This window comes from Larimichthys crocea, chromosome XXII, assembly GCF_000972845.2.
Source record: "Larimichthys crocea isolate SSNF chromosome XXII, L_crocea_2.0, whole genome shotgun sequence".
In the NCBI taxonomy this organism is placed as follows: Eukaryota; Metazoa; Chordata; class Actinopteri; family Sciaenidae; genus Larimichthys; species Larimichthys crocea.
This window is the reverse complement of record NC_040032.1, coordinates 16,160,866-16,179,578: the sequence shown is the minus strand read 5'-3', so window position 1 is coordinate 16,179,578 and position 18,713 is coordinate 16,160,866. Positions and strand designations below refer to the sequence as shown.

Here is an 18,713-nt window from a genome sequence, read left to right as displayed (position 1 = left end):
AGGTGACGTGATAGAGACAGTGACAGATGTAGTATGTGCTGGTGCCTGAAGCGTGACCACAGGGTTGAAATACTGTGTAAGCACACACAACATGCTCACACACACGTGCGCGCACACACACACACACACACACACACACACACACTCAGACTAGTGAAGCCATTCCTGAAAGCGAAAGAGATGAAATGTGGAAAAAAAGGGGAAAAAAAGACATATAACTTCGTTCGTATCCAATAAATGTCACAGAAGACACTCAGCATATTTTTTTTTTTCCTGCCTGCGGGGACCCTAGAGGACCCTGGGAAATGAACATATGTCCTATTGACCTCAGCCACTTGATTCAATCATGGAGCGCTTTATTGAGGTGAAGGCAAAGTCACAGCCTGTGTACTCTAAAGGTTATTGGATAGTAAGACCTGTTTTTAGGTTCAGTAAGGGAGTGGAATAAATGATATTCTTGAACTAATTGGACACTGCCATTTGCTAGAGGAAAGCGAGGCACGTGGCAGGGCTGAAGGTTAGGCCACAACACTGCAGTGATGCGGTAATGAGCTACAGGGAAAGACGACGACACAGGTACATCACTTCTCATGCATGCAAGTGTATGAAGAGAAATGCAGAAACTTCCCCTCTGAATCACCTGTTTGTATATTCTGATGAATGATGAATACATTTGGCCCATAAGACATCACAAAAAAACCCCAAAACAAACATGGGATGCAAACAGAATTTGGATATGAACACATTATGTGCCGTAACATCAGTCGTCTTGCCCAACACATGTTGCAAAGCTGTTGTTTTTACTCCTCTCACGATCGTATATTAAAGTCTGACACTTATGACTTGACAGTACACAGAAAACTGTGTGAGCTGAAAAGTTAGGGAGTGTCTCAAAAGTGCAAAATGGCGAAGAGAGATTTTCAGATTTCACTGAACACTACAGGTCGACATATATTCCCCCCCAACCTTATTTCCACCTGGACCTCTTCATATTCCATGCAAACCTCCCCTGCATGCAAAAAAAAGACCAATTCAGACCAATTTCACATTCATCTGGACATGCTCCAATTATGTACACAGCTTTCAGTTTTTAAATAAAAAATAAATAAATCATGCATTATACAGTAGCTCAATGCAATGCTGACTTACTGTAGCCACTGCAGCTTTGGTTTTATTCCAATCATTGATTTTGACCCAGCTTTTATTTAGAGTCAGTTCGATTCATTTAATTATTTTATTATATGTCTTTTGTTGGCAGCTAAATGCATAGATACATGTAAGAGAATAATTAAATCACAGTAACTGAACACAGAAAATGATGCAGCCTAGACTGGATCTCTTTCTTTGCCTCCCGTGTCTTTTGAAATAGATTTGAATATAGACATTTTTTGTGACAAAGCACACGGATTGATTTGTGTTAAAGACTACATCCATATTACATCTATACTATTCAAGGGAGTTTTTTTTAGAAGACTTTATTTGTTTCAGTTGAGCATCAAATAGTAGAAGATTAAAGACAGAAACCACAAGATTTGTATCCATATGTAATGTTTTTTTCTTCATTTCAGGCTTTAATCACTTTTGTAGTTAATGAAATGCAACAGTGGACACATTGTCGTTAATACCAGATCTAAACTGGATACATACAGATCCACCTTTCTTATGTTGTAGATAAATTAAACGAAACCTCTACATACTGTCTTCTTATTTTATCATCCTAAAAGTATGAAGCTTCGTTTTCTTTTCATATTTTTCTTAAATTGGAAAGCCAGAGGGAGACATGCGATGGCTAGGCGGTAATTACACGAATGCATTAGCATGACGGACATGTTCATCGTGAAAACACCATACTCTCTGAAGTGGATCACGGGGATACGTGCAGCTCAGTCACACTGTGAGATTGACAGCTTAGGTTGGACCCCTGGTCTCTCTCTCCTGCCTGCTCCTCTTTGATTAGAATCTCATGCTGGAAATAAGCGAGTGCAGGAGATGTATGGAAACAGCAAAGCGAAAGGCGGATTCTCAGAGGTCAGGTTCCCACTTTGCCTGCCCCTCTCCATTAACTAGTGGCTCCTTTCTCATTTCAAATAGCTGTCACCGGCCGCTGACAGTATTGTGTTGTTGTCACTCTGGATATACGTAATAAAGGATCCTAAGTGGCAGTACATCAGTGCGTCTGAGGAAAGTTGTCATTCCTCTCCATATGGACGAGGAGTGATTTTGTTTGATACAGAAACACCGACACACTGTAAATGCTCTTCAACCACCACGACAAAGTCAGATATCAGTGTTTATTTCCAATTGCCTGTGACAGTTTGCGAGCATTGCGCTACCCTCTTGTTCCTCATCCTGTTTTCTGCTCCCTTGTTCTGTCCTAGTTAGCCTACGGTTAGATCAGTCAGTGAATAAGTATCACACTCCGGGGACAGCTGGTTTGTGTTTACTGTCTGGAGACTGGGGCGAGTGCACTGCAAGTACTGTCTAAACAATTTTTAGTCGCTATATTCCCTTAGGCTCAGCGTTTCCAAGAGCCAGATTTGTGCCAGGAGTGTCAGGACGTAGAGAAAGAGTTTGTTTGGCTTGTAGCGGCACGGTGAAGGGAGACGAGAGGATGGAAGTAGTCAAGAGCTTCAGACAAAGACCATATGGCTGCTGGGTGTGTGGCAATATTATCAGAATGTGAAACTGTTCCTTTTGTGTGTGTCTTTGTGTACATACTCTATCAGGTATTGTGCGTCAACTGCAACGACTGTTGCTGCTCTGACAAGAAAGACAGGACTGACCTTCACATCTCTTCAGCAGATTATTGAATTATACCAATTAATTAGAACAACCTATTTTTTTGACACTTTTCCTTTTGCTTTTTTAACAAGACAATTTAAAAAAAGCTTTATACGAGATAATAAGCTGGCAGGCAGGCATTGTGAATTATCAGAGATATGTACCCTCTTTTATTGTCCATGGTCTGTTCTGTCTGTGTGTGTCTCTTTTTGTGCTTATCTTTGGAGAATAAGTTGCTGACGAGGAGAGACAGACGTGCCACAGGGGGGGGGGAAAGGCAGCCATGGAGAGTAAAATCAACAAAACTGTCTGTTGAAGATAGACTTTTGTGTACAGTATGCTTCGGTGTGTCCATATGTGGGTGACATAAGGATACGGTTTGAGAAGTTCTCCATTCTTTCTGCATGTCACCTTATATCCCTCCGAATCATGTCAGATTTCATCTTGTTGCGGGTAATGTATTCAGCTCCGGTTGTTGCTGGTGGAGACACTGTTTGGCTCAGCCCATTTCCACCCCCCCACACCACCCCACCCCTCGACACTAAATCTTTTTTCTTCCCCCTTTTTCCCGCTCAGCACTGAACCTCAGCGCTGGTTGCATTTCCCTGCAGCCCCTCAGAGCAGTAATGCAGCCAGATTTTTATCCCTTTCCGATAAAACCCCATGCTCGCTGTGTCAGGTTACCCTGATGTCATATGCATTTTGTTCACTCGTTTGCTGACTCGTAACACGGCAAGAAAAAACTTCCCGGAGGTCGGCCAAATAACAAGCACTCATGTGCTTGCTTAGCTGCATAAGCGCTGGCAACAATTGAAATGAATTAGCAATGAAAACCCGTCACAAAGTCACAACTTGTAACCAAACCGTGCACTGACATAAGCTGCATTATATGTCTAGTGTGCTCTATGTTTTACTTGTGTATTTGTCAGTGTGGAAGTATTAAGGGCTTTACAGCATGGCTGAGTAATCCCGCTGTCACTGCGAGAAGAGGGATGATTGTGCATTTGCCGAGATATTAGTCTTATCCATCCTATCTGTCACCACATAACACCACAGTAAACAGCACCCACCGGCCATATCCCTGCTCACGGTTGACACTGAAGTTCCCCCGTGGGGTCAAAGTTCATGTTGCGTTTTCATTTAAACCATCATGTCAATTTGTATACAGCGTTTTTGGCTGCTGCTCCGTGCGATTTCATATCACCTGCTGAAAAGTTTGACACGATTCCGTTAAAAGACATCTGATTTTAAAAACTCCGACTCTCGACTGTCCCTTCGAGGCACGAAAATGAAAAATGAACACTCTACCCAGACCGTGCACCGTGTAATTGTGGTTCGGTGATTGTTTGTTGGTGTTTATGATTCAAACGCCAACTTTTTAGACTATCATTAAGCTAATCAAAATTCTTCCATGTGATCTTGTAGAGGCGGACACTTTGCTTTGTCACTGCCAACCATAATCAGATATTTTGAACGAATACCAGACAGCCAAATTGCATAGAAAAAAAAAATCAGCGCAGGCAAACATTTTATCACTGTTCACTCCTCGCTTAAGTAGTAGCAGTAAGGTGAAATTATACCATTAAATTTAGATGCCTTGCTCGCCCTTTGCTTTTGGCAGTGATCTCGCCGTTACATCCACCACAACAGCGCAGTGCCTCTCATATGCACATTGCTAGGGTCAAAATGTTAAAGAGACTTCTGCATTATGTATTAAAACATTGTTGGCTCTGTGCAGTGAGGCCAATTTACACTTCCAAGTCTGCTAAAATAAAATTGCATGCTTATTTTCTGCTGCAGCAAACGTATCTTCTTCGTAAATCACAAGTCCTGTGTTCTCGTTTAAGGAAGTGAAATCAGAAACCAAAGATTAACGTTTTATTTCACTGCATTTCTTGGTTCACTATTAATTGACTGTCTGCCACTTCATTTTAAACCATATTTACATAAAACTGGAATCTCACCATTCTACCATAGGTCACAACGATAGCCAGATAGCAGCTTGTTACACAACACAAGAGCCCCAGACTTAGAACAACAACATATGTTAACTTTCTTGCTGAAGTCTCCTTCTAACATTTGTTTGTAGGCTAGATAGCTCATTACCTGGTTCAGCTGCAGCACAATAAATACTTGTGTGCACTCGCAAATATGACTTTGGTCCATTCAGATTCTGGTGTGGTCCTTACTCTTCACTCCCACTGCTAACCACACACACTGTCCGCCCGTGGCTTGTAAGCTACACGCCTTACAAGTTTACTTTTTTCTCTCTTTAACCATTTGGGGCACCGCCTGCCAACTGCTGCCAATCAAAGACGGACTCCTGTGGTGCAGTGTTTCTGAGATTTCCCCAAGACTTTTAATAATGTAAAAACATTGACAGTAAATTAGAAATGATACAATCATTTTTTGGACTGCAGAAAGATATGATGAAAAAAAAATTGAGCCTGGTGCTGTTTGTCAGGTCCTGACAGTCAATATGAATTACATAACAGTCTTTAAATTATGTATCCTATCTTTAGAGGTTTGCTTATTCAATTTAATCAATATTTAGCTAAACAGGTATCTAGCCAAGCAGCTGAAATTGTTTGGTTTACCTGAGAGATAACGCTAAATATCTGCATGGTAATGAACTGAGATGCTATTACGGAAAGTGATACGGCGAGAACCTAATATTGATTAAACATTACATCCTGAAATTGAGCACCCAAGCACATCATACATAAATAATGTGGCTGATGGAAAAAAAATGACAATCAAACAATATTAAGAAACACTGCAGGGCAAGAGATGCACTTCACTGAATCCTCAGTACTTCACAGAAATTACACCACCAGATAAGCAGTGACAGACGGATGCTAGTGCAAGCAGCAGAGGCTGTTTATGCAGTGTTGTTTCTACCGCTTTACCCACCACGACCAAAGATTCTGGTATCTCCTCTAATAGGCTGCAGATGTGGTGATTTATAACGTGCACATAGGGGACAAAGAGTGAGTGAGAGAGAGAAGTGGATCCTCAATGGAAAGCTGAATAATGAGATGAACAGTTCCAAAGCACTACAACCATTCCTGTGCCTGCCTGCCTGTCAGTTCTGCATCCCTTATTTTCTGCCATTTTCCTCCTCCTCCTCCTCCTCCTCCTCCTCCTCCTCCTCCTTCTGGAGCAACGCTTCATCTCTCTCCTGCGGGAATACGTTGGAATGTGCAGACAGGTTTGTGGTGGGGCTGCTGATGTTGAAGCTGCCCCATTATTGTCATATAGACTCTATACAAATTGTATGTATGTGTCTGTCTATCTGTGTTAGGTGAACTGTATGCAGCAGCAGCAGCTAGTGAAAAAAAGGTGTGTCTGTGTGTTTTCATGTTGTAGAAATAATACTGTTTTTATGTTTGTAATGCTAATATTGTACCCAAAAAAAGTTTAAATATTTAAATTATATTCACTTTTTAGTGTCTGAAAAAGATAATAGTGCCAAACTTGACTTAAAACCTCACACTGCCGCTTTAAAGGGGCTGTTTTTTTTTTCATCAACAGCCTTTTGCGATGTTGACATTGCCGAATTAAAACAGGCAATTTCAATATTTTTTCAATTAATTGTGTTGCTATGTGTGGATGCGGTAATTATTAATATCCACAATCTTTGTGTTTGCATAGCTGGCAGCTTCCTTCCACACCCCGAAAACTAAATCCTTTTTTTCTCTGTGTCATCAAGGCCAATTTTCAAGGTTTCAGTTGTATTATGCAGCGACAGAGACGGCGAGAGACAATAAATGAGAGCCTTCCTCAATCTGCAACCTTGTAAATCTAGTACGAGCACCTACAAGCACCATTACAGTTGATGTTTACAGATAGACCCTCCATCCCATTCATTCTCTCAAATATACATAGGGAAGTATATTAACTTTAAATGCCATAGAATATGAAAAGATGGAATATTTCATTATGCACAGCTCGCTCTGCCAATAAGACCCTCCTCTCTGTTTGCCCAACCTTGCTCAATCTGTGTTTTTCTCTGTGGAAAACTCCCCGTACTGTTTCTAACAGACTTCCCAAGGCTATTGCCGGGATATAACAAAGAAGCACAAATACAGACGGCATGAGATGAGGCACCGGGAGCTGAGAGGTAAAGGGAAACCAGGAGACACTGAAGAGGGACTGGAGATAATTAAAAGGATCTTCAAAGCGATATAGCCCTTAGCACTGGGACTCATTCATTTACACACATATAAATGCCCCTTCGCGCTCATACATATAAACCACATAATGCACCTATACCCAAAGATGTTTTCATATTCTTCATGCTACATTCGAGACATAAATCTGTGTCTCCGCCCCGCTCATATCTTTAATGGGAGTTATGCAAAGCATGTCAGGTTTCAACTCATTTTCATAACAGCAATCTACTGGCAATTTATCACAATCAAGCATGAAAAATATGCTGTTATGGCGCTGAGGTTTTTTTTGTTTTGTTTCGGTGCAGTATATTGTGTTTCTAGGAGAACAATGCAATAACATATTTAGGATTAAATGTCACATTGAAATATGTGCATGATATTAATGAAACTGTTTCCTGTTGCCCTGTTTCACTATCTGCATATGAGGAAAGTCATGCAAATACACGCACAAAGAGCAGCTCATCTATCAGACTGATGTCATTATAATGTGCGTTCATAGTTAGGAATGACAGGAGCCTTATCTGATATTATATATACAGCACGTGGTAATGGATTATCCTCTTTATAAGGGCCTAAATTACTGCTTATAGGACAATGAATGTCATGTGTGACCGTTAGCACAGACACCCTGATGGAAGTGCTGCTAAGGGCTTGTAATCAACAGTTCTGTCTCAGGTCTCGGAGGTCAGAGGGATGAACAGCTGATTTGACTGTTTGACAACCTGTCAGCAACTGGCCTGCCGCCAGAATAATATGTGTGTCAGTGAAAAGAAATGGAAGATGAGACAAAGACCACCTGTTACTATGTGGAGTGGAATGTGTCCTCCGCCATCGTACATGCTACCGCTTGTTTGAGGGTGAAATAGACGAGAGAATGCATCTTCTTTTAGTTTACATCCATTTCCAAATATAATTTCACAAGATTTTTGCTAATCACACCAAGAATCTGATCATCTTTACAATCGCTGGCAATAGGAATAATACACATGTACCCATTTAATCAAGAATTTCTTCCTTCTCAATGATCAGTTAGTCACAATATATATAATATATATATATATATATATATAATATAATAAAATAAAACTAAATCTGATATATTTGACTAAACCTGTATATTATTTCCAGTAAGAAAACTAAACGTACTAAACAAATGTTAGTATTAATGAATACACAAGGACATGAACTAGACTGAAGAGGAAACTGTGAATGTGTCTATGCAAAATTAGGAGGACTGGCAGCTTTATTTGTTCTGCACTTGATGGCTCCTCCATTTTCTAGAGCCACATTATCCATAGTACAGACATGAATGACAGGTGCGCTCTCCCGCCCTAATGCACAAATCTGCCTCGGCTGCAGAGTGCCAATGTGGTTTGCTCTTAAGCACGAGTACGTTCAGATATTCCACCGGGTCAATTCATACCTCAGGAAATAAGAGAAAACAATGGTTTTAATCCATTTTATGGCTTATGAATTGATTGTAAAAGTATGTTAACATCATTTCATACAGCATGTCCTTCCAGCTGTATGGTTAACTATGAAATGATTTACATCCTCAGTTGATGGTGTGAGGGAAGACAGATAGGATGATTTCATCATCCCTGAGTGTTGGTGGAAAGATGAAAAAGTTTTGTTGAGATGTATTTTCTGTCAGATTTCACCATGCGTTTGTACATTTCGGGGCATTTTGTGTCTCCTGATACAGCAGGAGTCTGATTTCGATCCGGCTGGTTTATTGACTGTAAGCGAACTTCACCTTCATCTCTCGTTCTGCGTTTTCTCATGAAAGATTCACAGACATACATAAGAGGGGGTATACTTTTTCCAGGCTTCTTTCCAATATGTTATCCCAGTGGCCTCCAAGCAGAGCTGGCTAATTATAGGCTCGCTGAATTCATTTGGAGAGAGAGCGGAGGGAACTCGGATTCAGAGCTGGACTGATAATTGGATTGATTGACTGCGAACCTCTCACTTCTAATGGTGGTGCTATGGACTTTTTTAAAAATAGTGTGCTACCCTCAACAAATTTAAAGTTTGCATGTTTTTCAAGGCATCTGCTGACTAAAATCATGTTGTTTTTTTCCCACAACTTATTCACCTCTGCTGTCTGTTTTATCGCCTGTTGAGTTTTTTTGGAACAAAACCATCTCTTGTGGTTTTCTGTCAAATCCATGTATGTCATATACGCCGTGAGAAAGGCCTTGCACCGAAATGTCGACAGGCAATAATACATACACACCCACGCACCAGCGGATAGACGTGCATTTTTTTTTCCCCGTCCACTCCGTTTTCAGTGTGAGAAGTGTGAAAAAGACGAGTGGTTGTTTAATTGACAGCTGCTTCGACTAACTGGTTCCTCTCACTGACAGATGAGGAAGTTTTTTTACACTAATAGCCATCGGACACCTGCGTGTCTTGTCAGTGTTTCCTTGAGGTTTGTTGACAGCATGTGCAGAGACAGCGAGTGTGATGTAGCAGCACTGTCAGTCTGATGTCTTATATTCTCGCTGTCACCCTATTCTCTCTCACTCACCCAAAGTGTCATTTATAAATAGAGTAGAGCCATGTGTTGTTGTTGTTGGCATGCATTTATGTCAGTCACCCCCTCCCACCATACCTTTTACCTTGATATCTGAGACATTGTATCTGATTTAATCAGTGGTTTTCTTATGCATTCTTGCCATGCGTTTATATTTGAAGCCCGTTATATTTAGATTCACATGTAGTTGTGTCTTTTTCCCTCACTTCGTTTATCTAAGATGCACAGTGTGATGCTTCCTGCAAAGTGTTCATCATTTATTAAGATGATGTGCGATAAATAAACTATAAAGTCTGAGGAAATCATGTGAAATATGAAATATTGTATACCGACAGAAAGAATTGTAAATGTTTTGGGGTCGGAGTACCCATATTTCATCTTCTCCTGGTGTATTTTCTTTCTGGTTTTGCTTGTTTGAGTAGAACTTGGCCTTGGGTTTGCCTCTCTCCACCCTCTCTATCTGCTTCCGCTCTGTTGGCATTGATTATCTCAGTCCTGAGGTATCCACTGTGTGTGTGTGTGTGTGTGCACACGTACAGTATGTGTGTGGATCCGTTTCACCGTCTCTCCAGCTCCGCTGCATGCTGAGAAGGCAGATATCTCTAGAGGTTCTGTAATAGAGCGGATACTGTTGCCCGCCTCGCATTGCTATGGGGGATGGAGGGAGCGTTGAATAGTGGTGAGGGATAGGGAGGAAGAAATAGGGGAGAGGGCAAAGGATGAGAGTATCCACCATTTACTTGCAGATATGAATGAAATCCTATCTGTTTGATTAGCCTTTTGGCTCCGCTGGTCACAAATGTTTCTTGTCTGAGCTAATTGAATTGTGTTTTTTTTTCCCAAGGAGATATTGTGCAGAACGTACTCCACAGGTCAGGTTTGCAGCCATATCAGTCTATCCTTGTGAGTTAAAGGGTCACTTGACACAAATCCAGGATATATACATATTTCCTCACTTGCAGTGGTGTCCAGTCATGCATGCAGATAGCTTTGTTTTGATTTTTGTTTCATTACGGGGCTAAATGAAAATCCCATTTAGCCCCGTAATGAGACAAAAATTCACGGAGTTAGAAGCATCTAAAAGTTGTTTGGGTGTTTTGTTAACAGAGTATAGGATTTAGTGACATCTGTAGCACTGTGGTTGCTCTTCTTCTTAGCGTGAAGGAGAAATTAGATGGGGCCTCTTGTGTTTTTTTCACATTTCAAAGAGCCACTGTTTAGTTTGTCTATTATGGGCTACTGTAGAAGCCACACACACACACACATCCACAACTGGGTGGAAGAGGACCCGTAGCATCTGTAGATCATCATGCTAGATTCACAGCACCAAGCCAGGTTCAATAGCAGCATCTATGTACAGAAAAATGAAATGTGTCCCATTTCGAATATTACACAACACGCTCTCAGTGCTTTCTATAGGGACTATTATTTTATTTGAAAGCAGTTCCATTGCTTAGTAATGGGAGCCCTTTTTTCTGGAAAGACATGTTGCTTTTTGTTTATGTTAGGAGCACCAGAAATACAATTCTATTCACCTCCATTCCTCTGAAAGCCAAAATCGTAGTCGAACATCTCGAGTCCATTGGGCATTTAATGAAAAGAAAGAGCAAAAATTTAGGCGAGAGTGTCGTTGATGTATTACAAATAGACATGCAACCTTAATAGATATTAATGCTTCCTCCCTGAGTGTATGTGTGTAGTGAGGAGAAACAGCACAGCAAGATGACTCTAGTACAAAATTGCTTCTGGGAGAGAGAAGTGCAAGAAGCTTCACACTCCCGTGAACACACAGCAGGGAATGTGCTGTACATTGTTTACAGTATACACAGTCTGCCATGTTGAATAGCCCTCCCTGTCACTCCCATTTGGTTTCTGAACAGAACGACATGCTCACAAACACCAGCACTTTAGAAACTCATGCATGTTAGTCAGTACGCTTCAGTGGAAGCTATTAAACACAGACTACCTTCAGGAGAGAGACACCTACTGGGTCTAATCACTGGGTTTCATTTCCAGTAAATCTCACTGTTCCTTGCCTTGTAAATTATCGAAAGGCTACCCGCAAATGTACGTTGACCTCCCGCTTTCCCTTTGGAAACCCGCGAGCAGTTGCATATTTATATCAAGCGGAGCGGAAAAAAACAACAACAGCATTCCAATTAATTTGGACACACGCTGCCACATGAGGCGGCGAATTGAAATTAAGAAAATGGAAGTCAACCATGGCTAGACAGAAAACCTTGGTGTAATGTGGAATTCAGCGGGTTTGTTGTGTGGGAGGTGGAGAAGCCAACGCCACTGACTGCAGCGGAAATGATAATTAACGCTGACCTCGACTCGACCCTGATTTGCTCCTCTACGTGCGATTTTTTTTTTCTCCTCCTCCCGTGAAGCCTATAGAGACACAAAAGAAACTGTCTAGCCACAGGCTGTGAAGGACAACTTTTCATTTGAGTCGACAACGCTAGAATAGTCTTCCCAGAAAAGGATATCCCGCTCCCTAACTGCCCTCTTTCTCATTTCTTCCTATTTGGATCCAGACAGTGCTGAGTCTACTAAGAGGAAGACAGCTGGAGGGATTACAGTGAGCTAATTATAAGTTATCTATCCATAATTGCAGCGGATTACGCTATTATTCATACAGAGCTTAGCTGCACAAAATGCCTTAACCACCATGACATTACGTAGCATATATCGCTATGTATTATTCACTATTTATACAGCTGAAACTAAATACCACATTACCAAGTAGCCTTGGTAAGGGTAAAGAATAACCAAACACTTTTACCCTATTACAGCTCGTTTCTCAGCCTCTACGCATCATTGATGACTCCATTAGGCTCGTGCTTTGAGGGTAGAGTCGGATAGAAATGAGGAAATGGCATTCAGGTAGCGGATCAATCCGTGAAAACTAATTCCAGGAGGAGTGCATAATTTGACTTCTAAAGCTGGCCTTAAGAAGACAAATAGACACTTTAGTGGAGGAAATCGTTCGAGCAAATACCAGGGTCTTATTTATCTGGCGGAGAAGTCTTTTTCCCCACCTACTCACTCCTGTCACATGATAAGAGAAGCGTACATGTGGTTATGAAGAAACTATTTTTAAAAAAACATCATCTTAGGAAATGATCTCTTCTTTGCTAATTTGCACTGTTGGCACCGCTCAGCAAAGCACCAAATCATTACTGCCAGGGTTTTTCAGTACGTCAGTGGTCAACCACACAAAATAAATTGCAAAGAGCAGCTCTTAAAGTACAGTCACATTCGCGCTTTGACCTAAAATCAGATGTGATCTCATGTTTTTGATACTAATGACACTAGTTAGGAGCATGCTGAGCATATACTGAATGTAATAGCATGTACTAGTGTATCACAGCATTGCAATGCTTGTATGGCTGCAACTTAATCATAGTTGGCACGTTGTATTAACTGAGGAATACACTTTGTATCCCAGTCTCAAGTGTGTCACCCTGTGTACCGTCCTAGTAGGGCATATTATAAAGTAGGGTAAGGGGACAGATGGTAGGTGACACACCAGAAAAATAGTATTGGCTAAATATATAGATTTCTGGGTCCAGATTTAACAATCTCTGACCTGTAAATTTGCACTTGAAGTTGACAGAAATTTGTCACGTGTGTGTGTGTGTGTGGGATTCAGTAAAAGTGAGTGAGAGGCCAAGAGAATATCCAGTAGACTGGTGCAAGTGTTTGCCCGTCCTTCCATCCATCTGTATCTACCCCTCTGCTGCCAGTATGACAGTATGTTGTTTATCAACCTTGCTGGTTCTTAAAATAATCTATTTAGCAATATGTTCACTTTGCTCCCTCCTCTCCTTCCTTGCCTAGTGCCCATCAGAGCAGCTGTCTCCCTTCACGTGGTGCAGCAAGCCAACCTTAACGTTTCCTTTGCACGCCGCTGCTAAAACCAATTAAATTTACAGCAAAGAAATCACTTGATTACAAAGCTGCGGATTGGCCCGCACCTCCTCCCACCACCTCTTTTTTCCCCCTCTGGTGTGTGTATTCATGTGTGCAACTGTCTATGCATGCAACCAAGGGCAATGTTAACAGCTGATCAGGTGGGAATGTGACATACTTCCTGCTTGTGCATGTGCCTGTCTCTTTCCTAATCCATATGGGCGCAGCACTAATTAAATCCAGCGGCTCAACCATTCACACCATTGGCTGCTTGGCACTGAGGAAAAAAATTTAAATAAAAAATGTTGGTGTTCTGTCAGGTAATATGACAAAACCAGCAGGGAGAGTTTATGTGGGTGTGCGTTAATGTCAGTGAAATAGGAGGGAGGGGATGTGATTGAAGCTATGAGATTGTGTGCAAGAGGGAGAGGGAGTGAGCCGGCCTGTAGAGAAAGAAATATTAATTCTAGAGTAATGTTTATAGATGGGCCAGTCAGATTGGCTGATGATAATGTGGATGTCTTTGTAAGAGGCAAGATTTTGTCAGCGGGGTTAATGGCAGAGAGGGGGGCGTCATGTCATGTGAGGCTCTCCTCACTGAGCCAGCCCTGCTGGAGTCACAGACATACTGGCAGGCTGCTTGTCTCTCCAGAAGTGGGTGCCTCTCTCTCTGCAATTTCCAGGCCTTATCAAATCTAAACAGTATAAATGTGTGTGTCTCCCCTCGCCCCTGACCCCATCACTCCCCCGCGGCCTCCTACCAGCCCTTTCTATCTCCGCGGCGGAAACGTATCATTGTGTTATAAGTGAGGCTTTAGCCCCTGATTTATCCTCTGAGTGAAATCCAGCCATTTTCCCTTTCCAGAATTGTTTAGCGGGATTTTTTTTTTTACATCATGTGCAGAAGTGCACATGTGAGGTCACTTGTCTGCAGTGATTTTTATAACTGTACGCCTGACGTATGTTTTCCCCCAGTAATTCCAACGGATAAACGAATCGTGCGACGACTCGCTTGATTAGTCTCTGCTACACGGGAGGGCTAATGTGTCGGTTTAATGGTGTTACGTTAACAGGATAAAGATTTATGGAGGGGCAGGCTAGCATGTGTTCTGTGGTCCTGCACAACAGATAGATAAATAAATGGAAATTGGGTCCATTTGTCATTGCCTGGGCTTGCCTGGGATGCCGTGTACCTGTGGAGTGCAGAGACCAGCAGAGATGCGATAGTTTGTCCCAGTCTGCGTATTATCGGGTCTTCTGTCACACAGGTTACTGCCCCCATGCACACACTACTGCTGGCTCGCTATACTCTTAACAGAAGAGGCAACAACAACCCAAGCCAAAGAGCTATACCTCTGTTTCATTTCCTGCTGTTGTACTCACATCTCTTGAGTTTGTTGCTGTAATAAAGAGCTACATGAAGCTTGGAAAGCGCATCCTGATAGATGGACATGGCATTTATGTGAAAATTATAATTATAATAATAAATAGTCAGTGCCAGGTTTTTAATCAACCATAGTTTCTTCTAAGACTACAGCACATTGTTGGTAAAAAAAAGAAAAAAAGATTGACAACGTGTAATATTTTCGTTCCACAACATGCTTTTTTAGCCTCTAAAAGGATATGATTTGTTAGAGACAGTTTTTTGAAAATCACATTAAAATCCATCATGAAAAAAATTAAACACTCATCTAAGTGCATCCTTTTCTCCCAATATGGCAGCAGCCCTTTGTGTGTGCCGAAATGGCTCAAATTAACGTGTCACATTTAGCGGCACACGTTGTAACTTTCAAATGTTTGATTTAACATAATAACCTGCCACGCCGGTTTGCATGGCGAGACCTGCGTGTGGTTACGTCTAGGCAACAGAAACACTTTGGTTAATGGAAATGATTGTGGCTCCAGTCACATTATTCATAAAGTAAACATGTCCTGTCAAGTGCTTCAAGTCCTTGTTGACTTTTTCGACGTTTCACTCAGAGCATGTTCTTTCTCGAACCTTAACCTCAAGTGCTTTGACTTGTATAAACATAACCATTAAGTTTAGTTAGCTTTTAAGTCACCACAAGCAGATATTGTATTGCAGGAGTAGATCGTTTGGGACAAAGTTGTCTGTGAACATTTTGCAACTCATTACATTACATTAAAAAGGGAAGCTCGGACGATTTTTAACCGTTCTTCTATCGTTAAAATCTGAGTGGTATATGCAAATGGGCCCCTATATGCAAATGAGTATGTTGCATGTAACATCTTGCCAGCTCTAGGGTCAAACTACAGATTGTAATACCACATTTTTACATGCCCGCCTCCACAGACAGTTGGATAGAGCGAGGGGCTCATGAAACTCAGATCAAACCACCAAACTAGACACAATGCTGATTAAATATTCATCTGAATCTATGGATATCTGTTACTGCATTGTCTGTTTCTCACCTCCAATGTTTTCAGAAACAAATTTAGTGTTTTTTTAATATTTAGTGTTGTTGCTGTAATACAAAAAAGCCCCTTTTTCTAGCATACCAAAACCAAATTTCACCCACCACAAGTAGTGTTTTGTTGTCCATTGTGGCCACATGCATTCTGGTTCTTGCAGATGTTCTACCTCTTGACCAAAAAAAGAATGGCACAGCCTTTTTTCTTAGTTTTCTCTGGTCACGTAGCACAGATTTCAGAAGTATTTGTGCGTTTCCCCCGCACAGACAGGCCGGGTTTTATGAAAAGACAATGTTTCCAGTGGTAAAATGCCCCTTTAATTAACATTTCTCCATGTTGATAAAAAAAATATATAATCCAGGCGGCATCATGTTTCTAACAAAACATATTTGCTGTTGCAAATTAGTAGCATACACACGTCATTTCTAAGAGACAGGATCGTTTATTAAGCACATTTCCCTATAATTTCCTCTGGGATACAAGCTGTGGCACAAAATAGGGAAAAATCTTCTCATGCACAGTAAGTGCTGAGTTTACCAGAAGCAACAGCAGTTTCTTTGGAACATAGAAGAACTGGGTAATTATCATGTTTAGTGATAGCTTCCATGGCTACATGCATAAAGGAAACTCGAACTCAGCAAAAAAAAACATCAAAAAAACAACATAATGTGAAAGTACGGCAGCGCTGACCCTTGATCACATAAAGACTTCGTCAAGTAAGGGGGATGAAGTAAAATCTCACATGTGATCTTTAAATGACAGATTGGCTGCCATACAACAGCAACAACATCCCTGCATGTGCTCCTGTAAGGATTATTTATTTGAAATATAAGACACTTTTTTTTTATGAAATAAGTAGAATCCTTTTTACTGTAATGTTCAGCCAGCAGTTTTTCTATTCATTTTCTCTCTCTCACAATTTTTTTTCATACATTAGAAGAGAGACGTTGAGGCAGAGACAGACACGAAGCCACAGTGCAGTTGTGCGGTTTACTCTGGTATTCTGCTGACATGGGATCCATTAGGAGGGTTTGGGGGGTGGTGGTGTGAGGAGGGTTGGGGGGGTGGAGAATGCACAACAGGACTGGAGAGAGAGAAAAAGAGGGAAGGAGCCTTAAAAAAAAATCTAGCATAGTTGAAAGACTTTGGAGCAGGTTTGAAGCAGGAGAGAAGAAGAAGGAGAAAAAAAACAGACGGGGGAGGAGCAAAGCCTTGAGAGATGGTGAGATAGCTTAGAGGAAACAAAGGAGATGAGAGTAAGCAGAGATTGAAGTCGGAAGACGGGAAGACGCGAGGGAGAAACGAAAAGTGATGAGGGTGTACAGTACATGCGCGGAAAAGAAAGAGAGATGAGAAGAAGGCTTGGTGGGGGGCTGATTCAGCTTACTTTACACCGGGTGGAGAATCAAAAGCTACATGGTGGAACCTATACAAGAATGTGTGTGTTTAGTGTTGTTAAAAAAAAAAATATTCAAGTGTGTACTTGCCTTGGCAAATCTAGATTTTGGAACCTGTACAAGAATGGCAAATGTAGAAATATGTCTTTGGTGTCACTAAAAGATATTCAGGTGTGCACTTGCCTCAACCAAAATTGTCGGTGACGCACTTTATTGCCCTCAACTTGGCCTGTTAATTTGCTTCTATCCATTTAGGTGAGTCACCTAATGTTGCAGGGGACTGAGTCAGGGTAGGTGCGTGTATTTTCATGGGTATGCTCATACTAATGATAAGGCAAGGGTGTCTGTACACGCGCTTAGTGATCTTTCCTGTGGTGCCCAAATGATACCCTCCATCCCTGTCATCACTGTAGCCTTGCACGCCAATCAATGGGAGTGTCATTGTCAAGGAGATTGAAAACACCTGGAGGCTGGCATCGTCCAACAGGCGCATCAGTCGGTCTTGTTTACGTGGAATCAAACATTGACAGATGAATGTTTGCAGCCACGGGCCTGCAGCAGTGTTTGTGATAGGGATTTACAGAACAGCGCAGTGGGGATGGAGGAATAGGACGACAGGGTGTTGTATTAGCTTTATTTTCCAGTGGGCTTTATGTAATCACAGATGCTTGTCAGGCGCGTACTTCTCGCACTTTGCCCAATTATCTGGCAACATTTTCACGTGCGTATGTCCACTTTCCTCGACCGCAACTTCAAACGGAATGGGCTATCATAGGCAAGAACTGGGCGAAACATCCAATATCGAATTTTTTTTTCTTCGTATAATCAAGTTTTTCTCTCCTGCCTTTTGCATATCATTTCGAAGCCCTCTGCTTTCCCCTCCCCCCATACCTATCCGTGAACTCTCCTCGTCAGAAAGACAAATTACCCAGTGGGCTGCTCTTTTAGCTGTGCTTTCTGTACAATAATCAATTTGAGGAACGAGAGAAAGAGAGGGCTCGAGAAACGTGAAATTATTCATCAGGGTCTTTCAGTAGCGGTGGTGCTGTAGAGGTGTGGGGGGATGGTACGGGGGGCTACCCCACGTCCTCTGTGAGATAATTAGGGAGAAGAACCAAAAAAGCAGAAATAAGGGGAAGACAGCAGGCCAGTGGTGAGAGGAGAAAAAGAGAGGCGGAGATGGTCGAGGTGTAGCGATGGAGGGGATCGGAGCTGCTCCGAGAGCATTTTGTTGTTATATTTGGAAATCTTCAGATGGTGTTTGGTGTGTCGTCCCAGCAACAGACAGATACACAGGAGAGGATGGAGGATAGACAGCCCGTGCTGGTGACGAGTGAAGGGGAAGTACAGAGAGGAGGAGGAGGGAGGAGGAGGAAGAGCTTTTGAGGGGAGCACGACTTGGAGTTAGCTTCAGTTAAACTACTCAGGAGAAAAAGGAGGATAGCACAAGGAAGGAAAAATGAGCCAGCC

The 18,713-nt window shown here is 41.8% G+C and overlaps 1 protein-coding gene across 6 annotated transcripts in view; it reads left to right on the top strand.

Moving 5' to 3' along the window:
* The window catches only part of LOC104920036 (roundabout homolog 1), an 82,135-nt gene that overhangs the window by 31,940 nt on the left and 31,482 nt on the right, over positions 1 to 18,713 (top strand). The gene's annotated exons all lie outside the window — the stretch shown is intronic.